Source organism: Ornithorhynchus anatinus, chromosome 2 (genome assembly GCF_004115215.2).
Source record: "Ornithorhynchus anatinus isolate Pmale09 chromosome 2, mOrnAna1.pri.v4, whole genome shotgun sequence".
Classification (NCBI taxonomy): domain Eukaryota; kingdom Metazoa; phylum Chordata; class Mammalia; order Monotremata; family Ornithorhynchidae; genus Ornithorhynchus; species Ornithorhynchus anatinus.
In genome coordinates this window covers 97,417,825-97,437,905 of record NC_041729.1, presented here as the reverse complement: position 1 = coordinate 97,437,905, position 20,081 = coordinate 97,417,825, and the positions used below count along the sequence as shown (strand labels likewise).

General features: G+C 48.0%; 1 protein-coding gene across 3 annotated transcripts in view; it reads right to left on the bottom strand.

The window, feature by feature from the left end:
* ECHDC1 (ethylmalonyl-CoA decarboxylase 1) overlaps positions 1-19,567 on the bottom strand; it is a 75,091-nt gene extending 55,524 nt beyond the window's left edge. Inside the window, exon 1 of one of the 3 annotated variants that reach the window (XM_029058250.2) lies at positions 19,465-19,567. The gene's annotated coding sequence lies outside the window, so the exon portion shown is untranslated. Of the gene's footprint in view, positions 1-5,003; positions 5,585-19,464 lie in introns of those variants that run through there. The other 2 variants (XM_029058249.2, XM_029058248.2) reach the window with 2 other exon arrangements.
* Between the last annotated feature and the right edge of the window lie 514 nt (positions 19,568-20,081).

The window sequence follows — 20,081 nt, the reverse complement described above, 5'->3', positions numbered from 1 at the left end:
CTCCCAAGCGCTTAGTACAGTGCTCTGCATACAGTAAATGGTCTATAAATACCATTATTCGATTGTACTCTCCCAACCACTCAGTACAGTGCTCTACACACAGAGTAAGCGCTCAACATATGCCACAGATTAATTACTGTTTCCTCTTTCCCCCCACAAGCACCTATGGTATGTTAGCCAGCTGCTTATCCAGATCCCTGCTACGGTTGTGCCACTTTCATGTCCCTATCTGTTGCCGAATTATACATTCCAAGTGCTCAGTACAGTGCTCTGCACATAGTAAGCGCTCAGTAAATACTATTGCATGAATGAATCCATCAATAGGATTTATTGCGCACTTACTCTGTGCAGAGCACTGTACTAAGTGCTTGGGAGAGTAAAATACTACTTGCAGAGTGCCACAGGTGACTCTTCAGTTGAAACCATCACCGCTGATAACACTGCCCCAGCACCCAATCCCTTTCTTGCAGGACCTAGGTTCCAGAGCGGTAAATACAACTAATCTTTTTATTTTTTAAATTAAAAAAAATAGGATAGGTCCTACCCAATTATGAAAACTACACAGAGATTGAAACACTGGCTGAACTATGAAAGGACTGAAAAGGTGTTTTATTTCTTCCCTATTTATCTTTTGGACATTCTAGGTAACTCAGACACGCAGGAGTTTTCTGCTTAGAGTGATGCCTGCTGTGTGAGCTTGGACAAGTCACCTGACCTCTGTACCTCAGTTTTCTCACCTACAAAATGGGGATTCAAAACTCATCCCATTCTCCCTTCTACTTACACTGTGAGCTCCATGTGGGACAGGGACCGTATCTGACCTGATTAACTTGTATCCACCCCAGCACTTAGAACGATGCTTGTGGGGCAGAGAGTGTGTCCACCACCTCTGTTGTAATGTACTAGCCAAACACTTAACACAGTGCTCTGCACACAGTAAGGGCTCACTAAATACCACTGATTGACACACAGCAAGTGCGGCTTCAACTATCACCTCTACGCAGATGACACCCAAATCCACATCTCCTCCCCTGCTCTCTCCCCCTCCCTCCAGGCTCGTATCTCCTCCTGCCTTCAGGACGTCTCCACCTGGATGTCCGCCCATCACCTAAAACTCAACACGTCCAAGACTGAGCTCCTCATCTTCCCTCCCAAACCCTGTCCTCTCCCTGACTTTCCCGTCACTGTGGATGGCACTACCATCCTTCCCGTCTCACGGGCCCGCAACCGTGGTGTCATCCTTGAGTCCGCTCTCTCATTCACCCCACACATCCAATCCGTCACCGACGCCTGCCGGTGTCACCTTCACAATATCGCCAAGATCCGCCCTTTCCTCTCCACCCAAACGGCTACCTTACTGCTACGGGCTCTCGTAGTATCCCGGCTAGACTACTGTGTCAGCCTTCTCTCTGACCTCCCTTCCTCCTCTCTCGCCCCGCTCCGGTCTATTCTTCACTCCGCTGCCCGGCTCATCTTCCTGCAGAAACGATCTGGGCATGTCACTCCCCTTCTTAAACAACTCCAGTGCTTGCCTATCGACCTCCGCTCCAAACAAAAACTCCTCACTCTAGGCTTCGAGGCTCTCCGTCACCTTGCCCCTTCCCACCTCTCCTCCCTTCTCTCTTTCTACCGCCCACCCCGCACGCTCCGCTCCTCCGCCGCCCGCCTCCTCGCCATCCCTCGGTCTCGCCCGTCCCGCCGTCGACCCCTGGCCCACGTCCTCCCGCTGTCCCGGAACGCCCTCCCTCCTCACCTCTGCCAAATTAATTCTCTTCCCCCCTTCAAAGCCCTACTGAGAGCTCACCTCCTCTGAGAGGCCTTCCCAGACTGAGCTCCCCTCTTCCCCTGCTCCTCCTCCCCTCCCCGTCACCCCGACTCCCTCCCTCTGCTCTACTCCCCTCCCAACCCCACAGCACCTGTGTATATATGTACATATTTATCATTCCATTTATTTTATTAATGTGTATGTATCTATAATTCCATTTATCCATTTTGATGCTATTGATGCCTACTTGTTTTGTTGTCCAGACTGTGAGCCCGTTGTTGGGTAGGGATTGTCTCTATCTGTTGCCACACTGTACTTTCCAAGTGCTTAGTACAGTGCTCTGCACACAGTAAGCGCTCAATAAATACAATTTAATGAGCAAATGCCATAATCATTATTAGGATCCCTGGAATAAATGCTAAATGACTTTCTTTAGAGAACTGTTTATCATCAAGACAAGGTTACACTGGTCCATTCCTGCAGCCCCAAACCCCTTCCACGTGCCCAGGAAGTCAGTGGAGCCAATCTTATTTATTGAGTGCTTCCTGGGTTCAGAATATTGTATTAGGTGCTTGGGAGGTTACAACACAATCAGTACACATAATCCCTGCCCTCAAGGAGTTTACAACATAGATGGGGAATCAGACACACATCTGGAAGACCACAGAGAAGCAGTGTGGCTCAGTGGAAAGAGCCCAGGCTTGAGAGTCAGAGGTCGTGGGTTCTAATCCCAGCTCCGCCACTTGTCTGCTGTGTGACCTTGGCCAAGCCACTTCACTTCTCTGTACCTCGGTTACCACATCTGTAAAATGGGAATTAATAATAATAATAATGTTGGTATTTGTTAAGTGCTTACTATGTGCAGAGCACTGTTCTAATAATAATAACAACATTGGTATTTGTTGAGCGCTTACTAGGTGCCGAGCACTGTTCTAAGCGCTGGGGGATATGCAGGGTAATCAGGTTGTCCCACGTGGGGCTCACACACTTTTAATCCCCATTTTACAGATGAGGGAACTGAGGCACAGAGAAATTAAGTGACACGCCCACAGTCACACAGCTGACAAGCGGCAGAGCCGGGAGTCGAACTCATGACCTCTGACTCCGAAGCCCGGGCTCTTTCCACTGAGCCACGCTGCTTCTCTTCTGTTCTCTTCTCTTCTTCTGTTCTAAGCACTGGGGGAGATTTACAGGGTCATCAGATTGTCCCACGCAGGGCTCACAGTCTTAATCCCCATTTTACAGTTGAGGTAAACTGAGGCACAGACTAGTTAAGTGACTTGTCCAAAGTCACACAGCTGACAAGTGGCAGAGTTGGGATCCGAACCCATGACCTCTGACTCACAAGCCTGGCTCTTTCCACTGAGCCACGCTGCTTCTCTGAGACTGCGAGCCCCACGTGGGACAAGCTGATGACCTCGTATCGACCCCAGTGCTTAGAACTGTGCCTGGCGTAGAGTATGTACTTATAATAATAATAGTAATAATAAAAGTTGGTATTTGTTGAGCGCTTACTAGGTGCCGAGCACTGTTCTAAGCGCTGGGGTAGATACAGGGTCATCTGGTTGTCTCATGTGAGGCTCACAGTCTTCATCCCCATTTTACAGGTGAGGGAACTTAGGCACTGAGAAGTGAAGTGACTTGCCCACAGGCACACAGCTGACAAGTGTCAAATCCCAACATCATTACTATTATTGTCACATCCTTCCTAATTTTTGAGATTTTCCCTCTGACCCCACCTGTTCTAGGCATCACTGCCAAACTGTCCATTCCCAGCGGTTAGTACAGTGCTCTGCACATCGTAAGCGCCTAACAAATACCAATATTATTATTATTATCCTTCCTTATTTTTGAGTTTTTTTCCCTTCTGACCCCACCTGTTCTAGGCATCACCGCCAAACTGTCCATTCCCAGCGCTGAGTACAGTGCTCTGCACATTGCAAGCACTTAACAAACACCAACATTATTATTCTCCTTCCTTATTTTTGAGTTTTCTTCCTTCTGAACCCACCTGTTCTAGGCATCACTGCCTGAATTGTCCATTTCCAGCGCTGAGTACAGCGCTCTGCACATAAGTGCTTAACAAACACCAACATTATTATTATTATCCTTCCTGATTTTTGAGGTTTTTCCCCTCTGACCCCCACCTGCTCTAGGCATCACTGCCAAACTGTCCATTCCCAGCGCTGAGTACAGTGCTCTGCACACAGTAGGCACTTCAATACCAATATCATTATTATCCTTCCTGATTTTTGAGGGTTTTCCCCTTTGACCCCCACCTGCTCTAGGCATCACTGCCAAACTGTCCATTCCCAGTGCTGAGTACAGTGCTCTGCACATAGTAGGCTCTTAAATACCAATATCATTATTACCCTTCCTGATTTTTGAGGGTTTTCCCCTCTGACCCCACCTGTTCTAGGCATCAAATACCAACATTATTATCCTTCCTGATTTTTGAGGTTTTCCCCCCGACCTCCCCGTTCTAGGCATCACTGCCAAACTGTCCATTCCCAGCGCTGAGTACAGTGCTCTGCACATAGTAGGCACTTCAATATCATTATTATCCTTCCTGATTTTTGAGGTTTTCCCCCCTGACCCCACCCGTTCTAGGCATCACTGCGGAACTGTCCATTCCCAGCGCTGAGTACAGTGCTCTGCACATAGTAGGCACTTCGATACCAACATTATTATTCTCCTTCCTGATTTTTGAGGTTTCCTCCTCTGACCGCCCCCCCGCCCCCGTTCTAGGCATCACTGCCCCAACTGTCCATTCCCAGCGCTGAGTACAGTGCTCTGCACATAGCAGGCACTTCAATACCAACATTATTATTATCCTTCCTGATTTTTGAGGTTTTCCCCCCTGACCCCACCCGTTCTCGGCATCACTGCCCCAACTGTCCATTCCCAGCGCTGAGTACAGTGCTCTGCACATAGTAGGCACTTCAATACCAATATCATTATTATCCTTCCTGATTTTTGAGGTTTTTTTCCCCCCCTCTGCCCCCCACCTGTTCTAGGCCTCAAAAGACCAACATTATTATCCTCCTTCCTGATTTTTGAGGTTTCCCCCCGCCCCGTTCTAGGCATCACTGCCCCAACTGTCCATTCCCAGCGCTGAGTACAGCGCTCTGCACATAGTAAGCGCTCACTCAACACGACTGCATGAAGGAATCCCTGAATGCAGCCACTCGAGCAGCCTGGAAACCAAACCTCGACGAGGTCCCCGTGATGTTCTTACCTTTCTACGGTGGGGTGGCTTCTTCCTCGAGGGGTGGGGGGAAATCTCTGCCCACCAGGTCAACGGGGACTTTGAGTTGGGCCGGTCCTGGGGCCACCGCTTGCTCAGGTGGTCTTCCTTGGGGTCCTTTTGATCCTCAGGGCCTCGGGTCGGTCCCCCCCCCCCCCCAGGGCTCTGCCAGCACCAAAAGGATTTTTCCAGGTTTTCAGAACGGGGGTGACCGACACCCACAGTATTTTCCCAGGGCCTTCCTTTGCTCAGAGAGGTAGTCAGGCGTGCCTGGTCTGCACCAGGTGTGCAACAGCTCGGTCGCCGCAGGCGTGCACACGTTGGACGCCTCCCAGTTTGGGATGGAGCCTGTTGCCAACGTCCAACTTGGATCGACCCCAGCGCTTAGCACAGGGGAAGGGCTTGGCAACTGTTAAGAGACACCACCATCCTTGGCGGGGGGGGACACTCTCCTGCATGGGCTGCACGCTGGGTGGGGGGAAAGAAATCCACCTAGGGATATTTTTAATTATGATGATGAGGAGGAGGAGGATGAAATCACGCGAGAGACGTTCTCGTTGACCACAGGCTGGTCGTCCCCCCCCCCCCGGGGGCGGGACATTGCGTCTCCCCTCCTCCCCCAGCCCCTCTCCCACCGCCCCCCAAATCCTCCCCCCCCGAACCCCCTGGGCCCCCGGCTCCCGCCGACGCCATCGGGCCGCGCCGGCCGTGTCCTCCCCGGGAGGATGGACGTGGATTCCACCCTTCCCACCACCCGCGCACCTAAAGGCCCCAGGCAGGCCAAGCAGGCCCCACGCCGCTAAGCACTCTGGGAGATGGAGCCCCAACGGCGCGAAGCATTCTGGGAGATAGAGGCCCAACGGCGCCAAGCATTCTGGGAGATAGAGGCCCAACGGCGCCAAGCATTCTGGGAGATAGAGGCCCAACGGCGCCAAGCATTCTGGGAGATGGAGTCCCAACGCCGCGAAGCACTCTGGGAGATGGAGGCCCAACACCTCCTAGGACTGGCTCTGGCCTTTTTCCACTTGTCATAATAATGATGTTGGTATTTGTTAAGCGCTTACTCTGTGCAGAGCACTGTTCTAAGCGCTGGGGGAGATGCAGGGTCATCAGGTTGTCCCCCGTGAGGCCCACAGTCTTCATCCCCATTTGACAGATGGGGAAACTGAGGCCCAGAGAATAATAATAAGGTTATTTGTTAAGCGCTTACTCTGTGCAGAGCACTGTTCTAAGCGCTGGGGGAGAGGCAGGCTCATCAGGTTGTCCCCCGTGAGGCTCACAGTCTACATCCCCATTTGACAGATGGGGAAACTGAGGCCCATAGAATAATAAAAATGTTATTTGTTAAGCGCTAACTCTGTGCAGAGCACTGTTCTAAGCGCTGGGGGAGATGCAGGGTCATCAGGTTGTCCCCCGTGAGGCCCACAGCCTTCATCCCCATTTGACAGATGGGGGAACTGAGGCCCAGAGAATAATAAAAAGATTATTTGTTAAGCGCTTACTCTGTGCAGAGCACTGTTCTAAGCGCTGGGGTAGAGAGAGGCTCATCAAATTGTCCCAGGTGAGGCTTACAGTTAATCCCCATTTTACAGATGAGGTCACTGAGGCAGAGAGAAGTGAAGTGACTTGCCCAAGGTCACACAGCTGACGAGTGGCAGAGCCGGGATTCAAACCCATGACCTCTGGCTCCCAAGCCCGGGCTCTTTCCACTGAGTCAGGCTGCTTCATGCTCGTTCCCTAAGGGATTTGCCCAAGGTTACTCCCAAGTCTTTCTGACTCCCGGGCCCATGCTGTATCCACTAGGCCATGCTACTTCTCCATTTTTTTCTCCTATATTTGCATTTTACAATTTGTACCGATGATTTTACCCCATTATCTATCGTATACTCAGTGCTTGGCACATAGTAAGCTCTAAGCAGCGTGGCTCGGTGGAAAGAACCCGGGCTTGGGAGTGAGAGGTCATGGGTTCGAATCCCAGCTCTGCCACTTAGCTGTGTGACTGTGGGCAAGTCACTTCACTTCTCTGGGCCTCAGTTCCCTCATCTGTCAAATTGGGAAGAAGACTGTAAGCCTCACGTGGGATGACCTGATTCCCCTGTATCTACCCCAGCGCTTAGAACAGTGCTCTGCACATAGTAAGCGCTTAACAAACACCAACATTATCATTATTAGGGGAAGCCGCGTGGCTCAGTGGAAAGAGCCTGGGCTTTGGAGTCAGAGGTCATGGGTTCGACTCCGGGCTCTGCCACTCGTCAGCTGTGTGACCGTGGGCAAGTCACTTCTCTGTGCCTCAGTTACCTCATCTGTAAAATGGGGATTAACTGTGAGCCTCAGGTGGGACGACCTGATGACTGTATCTACCCCAGCGCTTAGAACAGTGCTCTGCACATAGTAAGCGCTTAACAAACACCAACATTATCATTATTATTCTGAGCTCCGCAGTCTTCCTATTCTAAGGAAACTATTGTGTGAAATGAGGCAATCTTGCTATGGAAGGGGAGGATGAAGGGCACGGCAGGTGGGGAAACAGAGATCTTTTAAGAGCCAGACAGAAGGTCAGGCTGTCTCCAATCGTGCTGCCTACAGAAAACTTCCAAGCAAGAGACCCTCGCTGCAGTTTGACCTATTTATACCTCTAGATCCATATGGTGTCACATATAAGTGATACCTGGAACATTTCACTGAAGCCAGATTTATCAGGGATTTCATAAGACAGAGCAGCGTGGCTCAGTCGAAAGAGTCCGGGCTTGGGAGCCACAGGTCATGGGTTCGAATCCCGGCTCTGCCACTCGTCAGCTGTGTGACCGTGGGCGAGTCACTTCACTTCTCTGTGCCTCAGTTACCTCATCTGGAAAATGGGGATTAACTGCGAGTCTCGCGTGGGACAACCTGATGACCCTGTATCTTCCCCAGCGCTTAGAATAATAATGTTGGTATTTGTTAAGCGCTTACTATGTGCCGAGCACTGTTCTAAGCGCTGGGGGAGATACAGGGTCATCAGGTTGTCCCACGTGAGGCTCACAGTTAATCCCCATTTGACAGATGAGGGAACTGAGGCACAGAGAAGTTAAGTGACTCGCCCACAGTCACACAGCTGACAAGTGGCAGAGCCGGGAGTCGAACTCATGACCTCTGACTCCGAAGCCCAGGCTCTTTTCCACTAAGCCACGCTGCTTACAGTGCTCTGCACATAGTAAGCGCTTAACAAATAACAACATTATTAAGACAGAGCTACATGTCAGAGGTTTTGCTCCAGTTTGACCACAGTGCATGTGGGGCAGCTTCATTTCAAGACTGAACTTCCCCTTTTCCCTCTGCTCCCTCTCTGCCCCACCTTCACTTCCCCTCAGCTAAGCCCCCTTTCCCTCTGCTCCTCCCCCTCAGCACTGTGCTCATTTGTATATATTTTTATTACCCTTTTTATTTGGTTAACGAGGTGTCCATCCCCTTGATTCTTTTTATTGCGATTGAGTTGTCTTGCTTTTGTCCGTCTGTCTCCCCCGATTAGACTGTGAGTCTGTCAGTGGGCAGGGACTGTCTCTATCTGTTGCCGATTGTACATTCCAAGCGCTTAGTACAGTGCTCTACACTTAGTAAGCACTAAATAAATGCTGTTGAATCCCCACTTCTGTTTGTAGTTCATCTTAAATGAGATTAAGAAAACTGACCTGAGTTAATCAATTGGATCTAATGAACACTTAGCTGTGTGCAGAGGGCTGTATTAGTAGGCATGAGCCCTGCATGCTAGGAAAATACAATCTAGTAGGAGACAGAGGCTAAAAATCAATTACAGATAAAAGTGAGCATAAAGCGTATGTTCATACACCCTATAGGAGGAAGAAGTGGATGACAAATGAGTCTACAAGGTGATGCATAAGAGCTGGAGAGGCAGTCAGGGGAATAGACGGGGGGAAGATGTGTCATCAGGGAAAGCCTCTTGGAGAAGATGTGATTTCACAAGGGCTTTGAAGAGGAGGGAGAGAAAGTTTCAGACAGGAGGGAAGAATATGAGTAAGAGGTCACGGTAGTCATTCATTCATTCATTCATTCAATAGTATTTATTGAGCGCTTACTATGTGCAGAGCACTGTACTAAGCGCTTGGGATGAACAAGTCAGCAACAGATAGAGACAGTCCCTGCCCTTCGACGGGCTTACAGTCTAATCGACTAGTCAGTTACATAGAGGTAACAGGGCAAGCCATGGGAGCCAACGAGATCTCTAAGGAAGGAAACACGGACTGAAAATAGAAAGGGATCCAGAACTGAGCTTTGAGGGACACCCACCATTAGGGAGTGGGTGGCAAAGGAAGAGTCACTGAAAAAGACTGAAAATAATGTTGGTATTTGTTAAGCGCTTACTATGTGCAGAGCACTGTTCTAAGCGCTGAGGTAGATACAGCGGGAGCAGGTTGTCCCACGTGAGGCTCACAGTGAATCCCCATTTTACAGATGAGGTAACAGGCACAGAGAAGTGAAGTGACTCACCCACAGTCACACAGCTGACAGACGGCAGAGCCGGGATTCAAACCCATGACCTCTGACTCCCAAGCCCGGACTCTTTCCACTGAGCCACGCTGCTTCTCTAAGGATCAACCAGAGAGGTAAGAGTTTCAGGAAGAGAGAGAAAGGCAGAGAAAACAAACAGAGTTAAAGAGCATCTCTGGGAGAAGGGATTAATTAGAGCAACAGAGTGAAGATTCAAGAAGGATGCAAGCCGACAGTGTCCTTTAGATTTGGCACGAAGAGGCCCATTGGTGACCTTAAAGAGAATGGTCTGAGGAGAGAAGAGACAGAAGCTAGAATATAGAGTCAAGGAGGGAGGGGAGGGATAGAATTCACTTGAGGAGTCTATAGGGGAGTAATGGAATAGTAGGTGGGGGATGGAGTCTAGAGAAAACTTTTCTCTAGATAAGTTCCTATGTTTGAAGAGAAAGGAGAAGAAGCTCTCAAAAAGTGATCAGTAGAAGATGGCAATCGCCAAAGAAAGAGAGGTGGAAGGGGGGTGGATCACAGGGCTTTTATAAAGCGAGCCAGGCTGTGATCAGAGCCACAGGTGGAGGGGTTTGATTTTAAAAGCAGGGAGGGGAACATTACTTGAGGCAGTTGAGAAGGATCAGTGGATGACGGGGGCGGGGGAGGGAGATTTTGGGAGAGCTCCAACCCCATAGATTTGGATTTTATCTACAAAGTAGTTAAGGTGGAAGAGGTAGTTATTATAGCCAATAACCCCTTTATTCAATCATTCATTCGATAGTATTTATTGAGCGCTTACGATGTGCAGAGCACTGTACTAAGCGCTTGGAATGGACAATTCGGCAACAGATACAGTCCCTGCCCACTGACGGGCTTTTTATTTTAGCTAGGTGTATATTAGCCTTCTGCCCTGTTTCCTCTCCATCACTGTATTTAGTGAATGCTTACTGTGTGCAAAGCATTGTACGAAGTGCTTGGGAGAATGATAATGATAATTGTGGTAGTATTTGTTAAGCGCTTACTGTGTGCCAAGCACCGTTTTAAGCTCTGGGGTAGATAAAAGTGGAGGAGCAGCACGGCTTAGTGGAAAGAGCCGGGGCTTGGGAGTCAGAGGACGTGGGTTCTGATCCCGGCTCCGCCACTTGTCTGCTGTGTGACCTTCGGCGAGCCACTTAACTTCTCTGTGCCTCAATTACCTCACCTGTAAAATGGGGATTAAGACAGTGAGCCCCACGTGAATACCTTGTATCTATCCCGGCGCTTAGAACAGTGCTTGGCACATAGTAAGCACTTAACAAATACCATCATTATTATAATTATAAGAAGACAGTCAGGTTGGACACAGTCCCCGGACCACATGAGGCTCACATCCTTAATCCACATTTTACAGATGAGGCAACTGAGACGCAGAGAAATTAAGTGACTTCCTAAAGTCGCATGGCAGACGTGGCGGAATCAGGATTAGAACCCACATCCTCTGACTCCCGTGGTCTTTCTACTAGGCCGTGCTGCGTTCCAGGATAACAGAGCTGGTAGACGTGTTCCCTGCCCACAGTGAGCTTGCACTCTAGGGGGCTCCTCGTCACAGACTGTATTCATTTGTATTTTTGATTCTTGTTAAGCCCTTACTATATTTCCAGTACTGTGCCGACTGCGGGAGAGAAAACAGTGGATATTGATTCAGACCTGGTCCTAGGAGGGTTGGGGAGAGCTTACCCTTGGTAAAGAAGTAACTGAGCAATCTATCAGTGGTATTTATTCAGCTCTTACTGTATACAGAGCATTCATTCGATTCAATCGTATTTCATTCAATCATATTTATTGAGCGCTTACTGTGTGCAGAGCACTGTACTGAGTGCTTGGGAGAGTACAATAAAACAATCCAAAGACATATTCCCTGCCCACAACGAGCTTAGGGTCTAGAGAGGGAGACGGACATCAGTAGAAAGAAATAAATTAGAAATATGTACATAAGTGCCGTGGGGCTGGGAGGGGGATGAATGAAGGGAGCAGGTCAGGGTGACGGAGAAGGGAGTGGGAGAAGAGGAAAGGAGGGATTAGTCTCTACTCTTGCAGCAGTACAATATGAGACAGTAGATAGGCATGATCCCTTCCCTTAAGAAGCTTATACACTAGAAGGGGAGACAGACATGAAAATAAAGGAATTTTTTTATAAGTGCCACGGGAGTGGGGTGAAAATCCCAGGGCTATGGGTACAGACCCAAGTAAACAGGTGACTTAGAAGGGACGGTGAAAAGGGGAAGCAGGATGGCATAGTGGATAGAGCACGGGCCTGGGAGTGAGAAGATCATGAGTTCTAATCCCGGCTCCACCATGCGTCTGCTGTGTGACCTTGGGCAAGTCACTTCGCTTCTCTGGGCCTCAGTTAACTCATCTGTGAAATGGGGACTGAGACTGTGAGTCCCACGATGGACAGGGACTGTGTCCAACCCGATTTACTTGTACCCACTCCGGTGCTTAGTACGGTGTCTGGCACATAGCAAGTGCTTAATAAATGGCATAATTGTTACTATTATTGTTAGGGGAAATGAAAGCTCAGTCAGGGAGGCTTCTAAATTCAACTTTTCCAGCAGTACGCTACTGCCGGGAGGAAATAATTGCTGGACTCTCTGTACCCTCCATTCAGAGACATCCTTAGTCCAAAGCAGTCACAACATTCCCTACCTTTAAAATGATGGAAAGGCATACTTCTCTCACCCCGCCACCACCATAATAATAATAATGTTGGTATTTGTTAAGCGCTTAATAATAATGATAATAATAATGTTGGTATTTGTTAAGCGCTTACTATGTGCAGAGCACTGTTCTAAGCACTGAGGTAGATACAGGGTAATCAAGTTGTCCCACATGAGGCTCACAGTTAATCCCCATTTTACAGATGAGGCACAGAGAAGTGAAGTGACTTGTCCACAGTCACACAGCTGACAAGTGGCAGAGCCGGGATTCGAACCCATGATCTCTGACTCCCAAGCCCGGGCTCTTGCCACTGAGCCACGTTGCTTCTCTATCCTTTCCACTATTATAAAACAGGTCTTTCTCTTCAGCAATGATGGGTGGAAAGGGAGGTGAGAGTAGGAAGAGTAGTTAATAAGTGTTTATTGTGTGCAGAGCACTATGCTAAGCACTGGGAGACCCTGTCCCACAGGGAGCTCACAAACTACGAGAGATGCTATAGTCTCGGGCTACTGCGGGGTGGATAGGGATGAGAAGGAAAGGGGCAAGCCATTCTTCACACTTGGGTTAAGTTGGCAGGGGGCTGTTCCTTCGTTAAGATTTCAGCCCAAGGAACTCTGCCAAATGACGAGGCTAATGAGTTGCAGAAAAAAGCAAAGAAAACGGCCATTCGTGGCTTGGATTAGCTTCATAATGCCCAACTCTTTACCTAATCACTGAAAATCAGTCAGTCGATGGTATTTATTGAGCACGTACTGTGTGAAGAGCACTGTACCAAGCGTTTGGAAGAGTATAACAATATTGTACAGGTGTTCCCTGTCCTCGAGAAACACAGTCTGGAGGGGGAGACAGACCCACTAATATAAAGAAATATATTGCCCATATGAAGAAAAGTGCTGTGGGGCTGTGGGAGGGACGAATAAAGGGTGCAAATCCAAGTGCCAGGGTGACGCAGGAGGGAGCGGGAGAAGAGGAAACGAACGATTTCAGATTCATCCTTCTACCTCTCCCCCGTTATACTACAGGGTTTTACCATTGTTTCCCTTGCCACAAATGAAATACCTCAGCTTCTGGAATTAGTAGAAAAGGACTGGCATTCAAACCAACTGGAACAAACTCATGAAAGATGAGTCATCTCTGAAATCTTGCAAGAACTCTCAAAATATCATAGTCCCATACTTATGTTCTCTTTAAAGAGAAGAAAAGCTGTTCTTTCCAGGCCAGGGGCCTGGGCCGACTTTGGACGGGGAGAGAGAATGGGAAAAGGAGAAACACATTCACATTAGAGAAGCAGCGTGGCTCAGTGGAAAGAGCACGGGCTTGGGAGTCAGCGGTCATGGGTTTGAATCCCGGCTCTGCCATTTGTCAGCTGTGTGACTGTGGGCAAGTCACTTAACTTCTCTGTGCCTCAGTTACATCATCTGTCAAATGGGGATGAAGACTTTGAGCCTCACGTGGGACAATCTGAATACCCTGTATTCCCTTATAACAGGGTATAACCCTGAATACCCTTAGAACAGTGCTCTGCACATAGTAAGCACTTAACAAATACCAACATTATTATTCACAGAACTAACAGTCACAAGAGACACAAGCCAGAGACACGGAGAAGGGCATACTTCTTTCTTGCCTTCGCTTACTCTTCTTTCCCCTAAGAATCCATCTTTTCCTGATCCTTCAGTTTGTGTTTGCTTTTTGTCAAAGTCCCTCTGCCCTCTCTTCCGTCAGCTGCTTGGTGCCTGGAGCGCCTAATCCCACTTGGGCAGCGGTCCAAATGGTAGTCGACTGAGAGAGGAAGGGGAGGGAAAGGGAGATGTCGGTTGAAATGGTGCCAGTGGGAATCCTAAGCTAAGTTTCCTCCGCTAATAGGGCAGAGATTACACTGTGGGGAGATGGAGCGCTGCTAAGAGAGTGAGAGAGCTGTTCAAATAGCTGTGGGCTTCTGTAGGCTCTAGAGAAGCAGCGTGGCCTAGTAGGAAGAACCCAGGCCTGGGAGTCAGAGAACCTGGGTTCTAATCCTGACTCCACCCCTTGACTGCCGTGTGACCATCAAGTCTGAGACCAAGCAGCAGAAGGGTAGCAGGCAGATTAAGCTCTTTCCCCCTCTAGACTGTGAGCTCGCTGTGGGCAGGAATGTGTCTGTTGTTATATTGTACTCTCCCAAACGCTTAGTACAGTGCTTTGCCCACAGTAACCTCATTGAGGTCTCAGTGACCTCATCTGCAAAATGGGGATGAAGACTGTGAGCCTCAAGTGGGACAAACTGATGACCCTGTATCTACCCCAGCGCTTAGAATGGTGCTCTGCACATAGTAAGCGCTTAACAAATACCAACATTATTAGTAGTAGTAGTAAGCGCTCAATAAATACGATTGAATGAATGAAAGTCACCTAACTTCTAAGGGCCGTGGTTTCCTCATCTGTAAAATGGGGATTGAATCCCTTTTCTCCCTCCTGTTTAGACTGTGAGTCTCATGTGGGACAGGAGCTGTGTCTGACCTGATTAGTTTGAATCTACCCCAGCACTTGACATATAAGCACTTTACAAATGCAACGGTTACTATTAATAGTAGTTGGCCTCGGGCTCTGGAGAAATTAATTTGCCCTTTGATCCAAAGAGACCTGCCCTGCCTTGTGGTTCTAGTTGCAGAGGCTGGAATCAGTTTTACCTGGCTTTTAAAAGAGATTATAACTTCCTTACTACTAATAACTGTGGCTTTTTTAAGCGCTTATGTGCCAAGCACTGTACTAAGCACTAGGGTACCAGATAATCCAGTCCCATATGGGGCTCACAGTCTAAGTAGGAGGAAGAACACATATCGAATCCCCATTTTGCAAATGAGGGAACTGAGGCACAGAGAGGTTGAGTGATTTGCCCAAGGTAATACAGTAGACAAGCACAGCCAGGATTAGAATCCAAGCCCTCTGACTCCAGGATTAGAATCCAAGCCCTCTGACTCCCAGGCCAGTGCTCTGTCCATTCTAATCCCTTCTGTGGGGAAAAAAATATGGATCATCACAAAATTTAAGCACACTCAAAGGCCTGTTTTAAAAGTTTGGAAATGAGCTTCGAGTATCAGAGGTGTCCAAAGTGGCACGTGGAGAAATGATGATATCTAAGGGCATTTTTATCTCACTCGTTTTGCAACGACAGCGCTATCGAAACCAATATTACCTCCTGGGATCCCCCACACCCAAGCCTGGTCAGGTAAGAGGTCAAAGAGAGAAAGGCAGCCAGGAAAGAGCAGCGAGTGGTAAAGAATTCTGGTGAGATTCTCCAATTGGTTAATCTTCCAGTCACTATTCCAAAGAGCTTCCAGTCCCGAGGCCAGGCAGCAGAGGGGTAACAAGCAGATTAAGCCCCTGCCCTCTTTTATTTTCTGATGACTTCCATGTTTCTCCACAGACTGAGCCCAAGAAAAAGAAGCTTCAGGGAAAATGTAGTTTCCCTGTCTCATGCCTCCTGTCCAATATGAAATAGGATGTGAAGTTCTACTTAAATTGAAGTATGGGTGGATTCCACTTATTAGAGAAGCAACGTGGCTCCGTGGAAAGAGCCCAGGCTGGGGAGATCGAGGTCATGCGTTCGAATCCCGGCTCTGCCACTTGTCAGCTGGGTGACTGTGGACAAGTCACTTAACTGCTCTATGCCTCGGTGACCTCATCTGTAAAATGGGGACGAAGACTGTGAGCCCACCGTGGGACAACCTGATGACCCTATATCTCTCCCAGCGCTTAGAACAGTGCTCTGCATGTAGTAAGCGCTTAACAAAGGGCTTAGGGAAGCAGCATGGCTCAGTGGAAAGAGCCCGGGCTTGGGAGTCGGAGGTCACGAGTTCTAATCCTGACTCTGCCACTTGCCAGCTGTGTGACTGTGGGCAAGTCACTTCACTTCTCTGGGCCTCAGTGACCTCATCTGTAAAATGGGGATTAACTGTGAGCCTCACATGGGACAACCTGATGACCCTGTATCTACCCAGCGCTTAGAACAGTGCTCTGCACATAGTAAGTGCTTAACAAATACCAACATTATTATTATTATTATTAACAAATACAAACATTATTATTTATTCTTTTCTCATTTGCACTATTGACAAGTTGGCACTCCCGTTACTGAACCCCTTCAAATTCCCAATATTTTGCACATTGAAAATGAGAGCCTCGCTTGACAGTAGTGTACAAATTGGATCCAGGCAACAAGAGGCTAGAGAGAGGGCAGGGGATGCCATTTCTCTTTTTTATGTGTTCTTTCATTCAATCATATTTATTAAGCACTTACTGTGTGCAGAACTCTGAACTAAGTGCTTGGGAGAGTACAGTATAAGGATAAAAGGGCACATTCCCTGCCCATTGTTCATGCACTGCATTGACCAATTAATTAAATCAGTCAACCGAAGGTATTCACTAAGCTCTTACTCTATGCAGAGCAACTATACTAAGTGCTTGAGAGAGTATATGATTATGATGACTGTGATTATAGCATTTGTTCAGCACATACTGTGTGTCAAGCACTGTTCTAAGTGCTGGAAAAGGTAGAAGTTAATCAGGGTGGACACAGTCTCTGTCCCACTTAGGGTTCACAGGCTAAGGAGGAGGGAGATCAGGTATTGATTCCCCATTTTGCAATTGAGGAAACTGAGGCAAAGAAAAGTTAAGTGGCTTGCCCAAGGTCACACAGCAAGCACGCGGTGGAGTCGGGCTGCCAGGTCCTCTGAATTCCAGGCCAGGGCTCTTCCCACTAGCCCGTGCCGCTTCTCATTAGCGAGAGTGGACAGGTCACAGGGGAGACAGACAGTAAAATAAATTAGAGGCGCAGGAAAGTAACAGAGTTTGAAGATATAAAAACCAGGAAGAGGAAAGCCCAGCTTCCTCATTCTTGACTTCCCGACTGGTGCGGTGACTTGCTAGATTGTTCATTTGTTCTATTGCGTTCTTTCCATACCATTTTTATATCGTACTCCTTCTGACTGGGTCACAGCATGACAGTGAGAAATCATCATCCAGAGAAAATAGTCTCGTTTGGAGCTCGGGACTGGCCATGGCGACTGGAAGCTGGTGAGGCTGAAAGTGCAGCTAACAGAGATAGGTGCAGGAGGTACCTTGTTATACTGAGGGTTTTCCTCATTATAGCCGGAATAGTAATAATCGTGGTATTTGTTCAGCGTTTACTCTGTCAGAGACGGTACTGAGTGCTGGGGTGGATACAAGTAAATAGGATTGGACACTGGGCCTGTCCCATGTGGGGCTCACAATTAATCCCCATTTTACAGATGAGGTAACTGAGGCCCAGAGAAGTGAAATGACTTGCCCGAGGTCACACAGCAGACAAGTGGTGGAGTTGGGATTAGAACTGTCAGTGGGGAGGGGAAGGGAAGGAGGTAGTCTTTGCTGGGATTTTGCCTTCCAAATCCTCCAGCATGGAGCGATCCCTGTCTCCGCAGATCCACCAGACTTCGGCTCTCACCAATTTCAAAGCCATTCTGAAGTCCCTCCTTCTCCCGTAAGGCTTTTCTGATTAATTCCTAATAGCAGTAATAATAATAGCAAATAATTCTAATTACGGCATTTGTTTAGCATTTACTATGTGTCAAGCTCTGTTCTAAACCCTAGGATAGACGGCAGTTAATTGGGTTGGATACAGTCCCCGTCCTGCAAGGGCCACACAGTCTAAGTAGGTTGGAGAACAGTTACCGAATCCCCATTTTACAGTTGAGGAGACTGAGGTGCAGAGAATTTAAGTGACTTGCCCAACGTCACGCAGCAGGCAAGTGGCTGAGATGGCATGAGAAGCCAGGTCCTCCCAGGCCACACGGCTTTTAATTCTCCAAGTCATTCCAACCCAACAGCCACCCCTAGAACGTAGGCATTTATTCTCATCCACAGTATTTTTGCATCTATGTAGTTTCAATTGTACATTCATTTCCTATTGTAATTTCTTTTGACATTTTATTCTGCATATGCATTCAAATCCTTCTCTGATGCTTGTTATTCCGCTGGCTCCCATCATTTGCAAAGATTCTGTGTTTCGGTCCTCCCTGTTGGATTGCAAACTCCTAGTTGCTTCTGTTGTGCTTCCCCAAGTGCTTAGTACAGTATGTACATTCCAAGCGCTTAGTACAGCGCTCTGCACATAGTAAGCGCTCAGTAAACACTATTGAATGAATGAACCGAATAATAATTGTGGTAGTGTGCTTATAATAATAATAATGTTGGTATTTGTTAAGCGCTTACTATTTGCAGAGCACTGTTCTAAGCGCTGGGGTAGACACAGGGGAATCAGGATGTCCCACGTGGGGCTCACAGTCTTAATCCCCATTTTACAGATGAGGGAACTGAGGCCCAAAGAAGTGAAGTGACTTGCCCACAGTCACACAGCTGACAAGTGGCAGATCTGGGATTCGAACTCATGACCTCGGACTCCAAAGCCCGTGCTCTTTCCACTGAGCCACGCTGCTTCTCTAATAAGTGGAATCCACCCATACTTCAATTTAAGTAGAACTTCACAATGTGCCAAACACTTTGCTAAGCCTATCCTGATTCAAGATAATCAGGTCAAACACCCTCCCCTTTCCCACATGAGGTTCACAGTCTAAGTAGGAGGGAGAGCAGGTATTGAATTCCCACTTTACAGATGAGGAAACTGAAGCACAGAGAAAGTAAATCACTCGTCTAAGGTCACATAATAATAATAATTCTTGTGGTATTTGTTAAGGGCTTACTATATGCCAAGAACTGTACTAAGCGCTGGGGTGGATACAGGGTAATCAGGCTCCACATGGGTCTCACAGTCTAAATAGGAGCGAGAGCCAGTATTGAACCCCCGTTTTACGGATGAGGAAACTGAGGTGCAGAGAAGTTAAGTGACATGCCCAAGGTCACACAGCAGGTTCATTCATTCATTCAATAGTATTTACTGAGCGCTTATTATGTGCAGAGCACTGTACTAGGTGCTTGGAACGTACCATTCGGCAACAGAGACAATCCCTGCCCAAAGACGGGCTCGCAGTTTAAACGGGGGAGACGGACGGCAAAGCAAAACAGAACGAAACAAAAACAAGACAACATCATCAAGATAAATAGAATCAAGGAGATATATACCTTATTAACAAAATAAATAGGGTAATAAATAATATATACAAACGAGCACAGTGCTGAGGGGAGGGGAAGGGGGAAGAGCAGAGGGTGTGTGGGGAGAGGAAGGGGAGCAGAGGGAAAGGGGGGGAGGCTCAGCATGTGTTCTTTCCCCTAGGCGCTCAATCAATTGTATCAAACAGAAACTTCTTACCTTTAGCTTTAAAGCACTCAATCAGCTTGCTCCATCCTACTTTACGTCACCGATCCCCTATTACAGCCCAACCCGCACGCTCTGCTCCTCTAGTGCCAGCTTACTCACTGTGCCCTGATCTCATCTATCTCACTGTCCTTTCCCACCTCCTCCCCCTAGCCTGGAACTCCCTCTCCTTTCACGTATGCCAGGCCACCACTCTCCCTACCTTCAGAGCATTATTAAGGTCACATCTCCTCCAAGAGGCCTTTCCCGATTAAGCTCTCATTTTCCCTGGCTCACTCTCCCTTCTGCACTGTTTGGATCTGCAGCTTCTGGACATTTGATATTCACCCCACCCCCAACCCCACAGCACTTATGCACATATCTTTAAATTATCTGTTGTAAATGTTTTATATTAATAACCGTCTCCTCTCTAGACTATAAATGCATTATGGGCAGGGAATGCGTCTACTAATTATGTTGTGTTGCCCTCTCGCAAGCATTTAGTATAGTGTTCTGCACAAAGTAAGTGCTCAATAAACAGTACAGTGCATAAATCACGGGCCTGGGAGTCAGAAGGTTGTGGGTTCTAATCCCAGCTCTGCCACTTCTCTGCTTTTGACCTTGGACTTCCA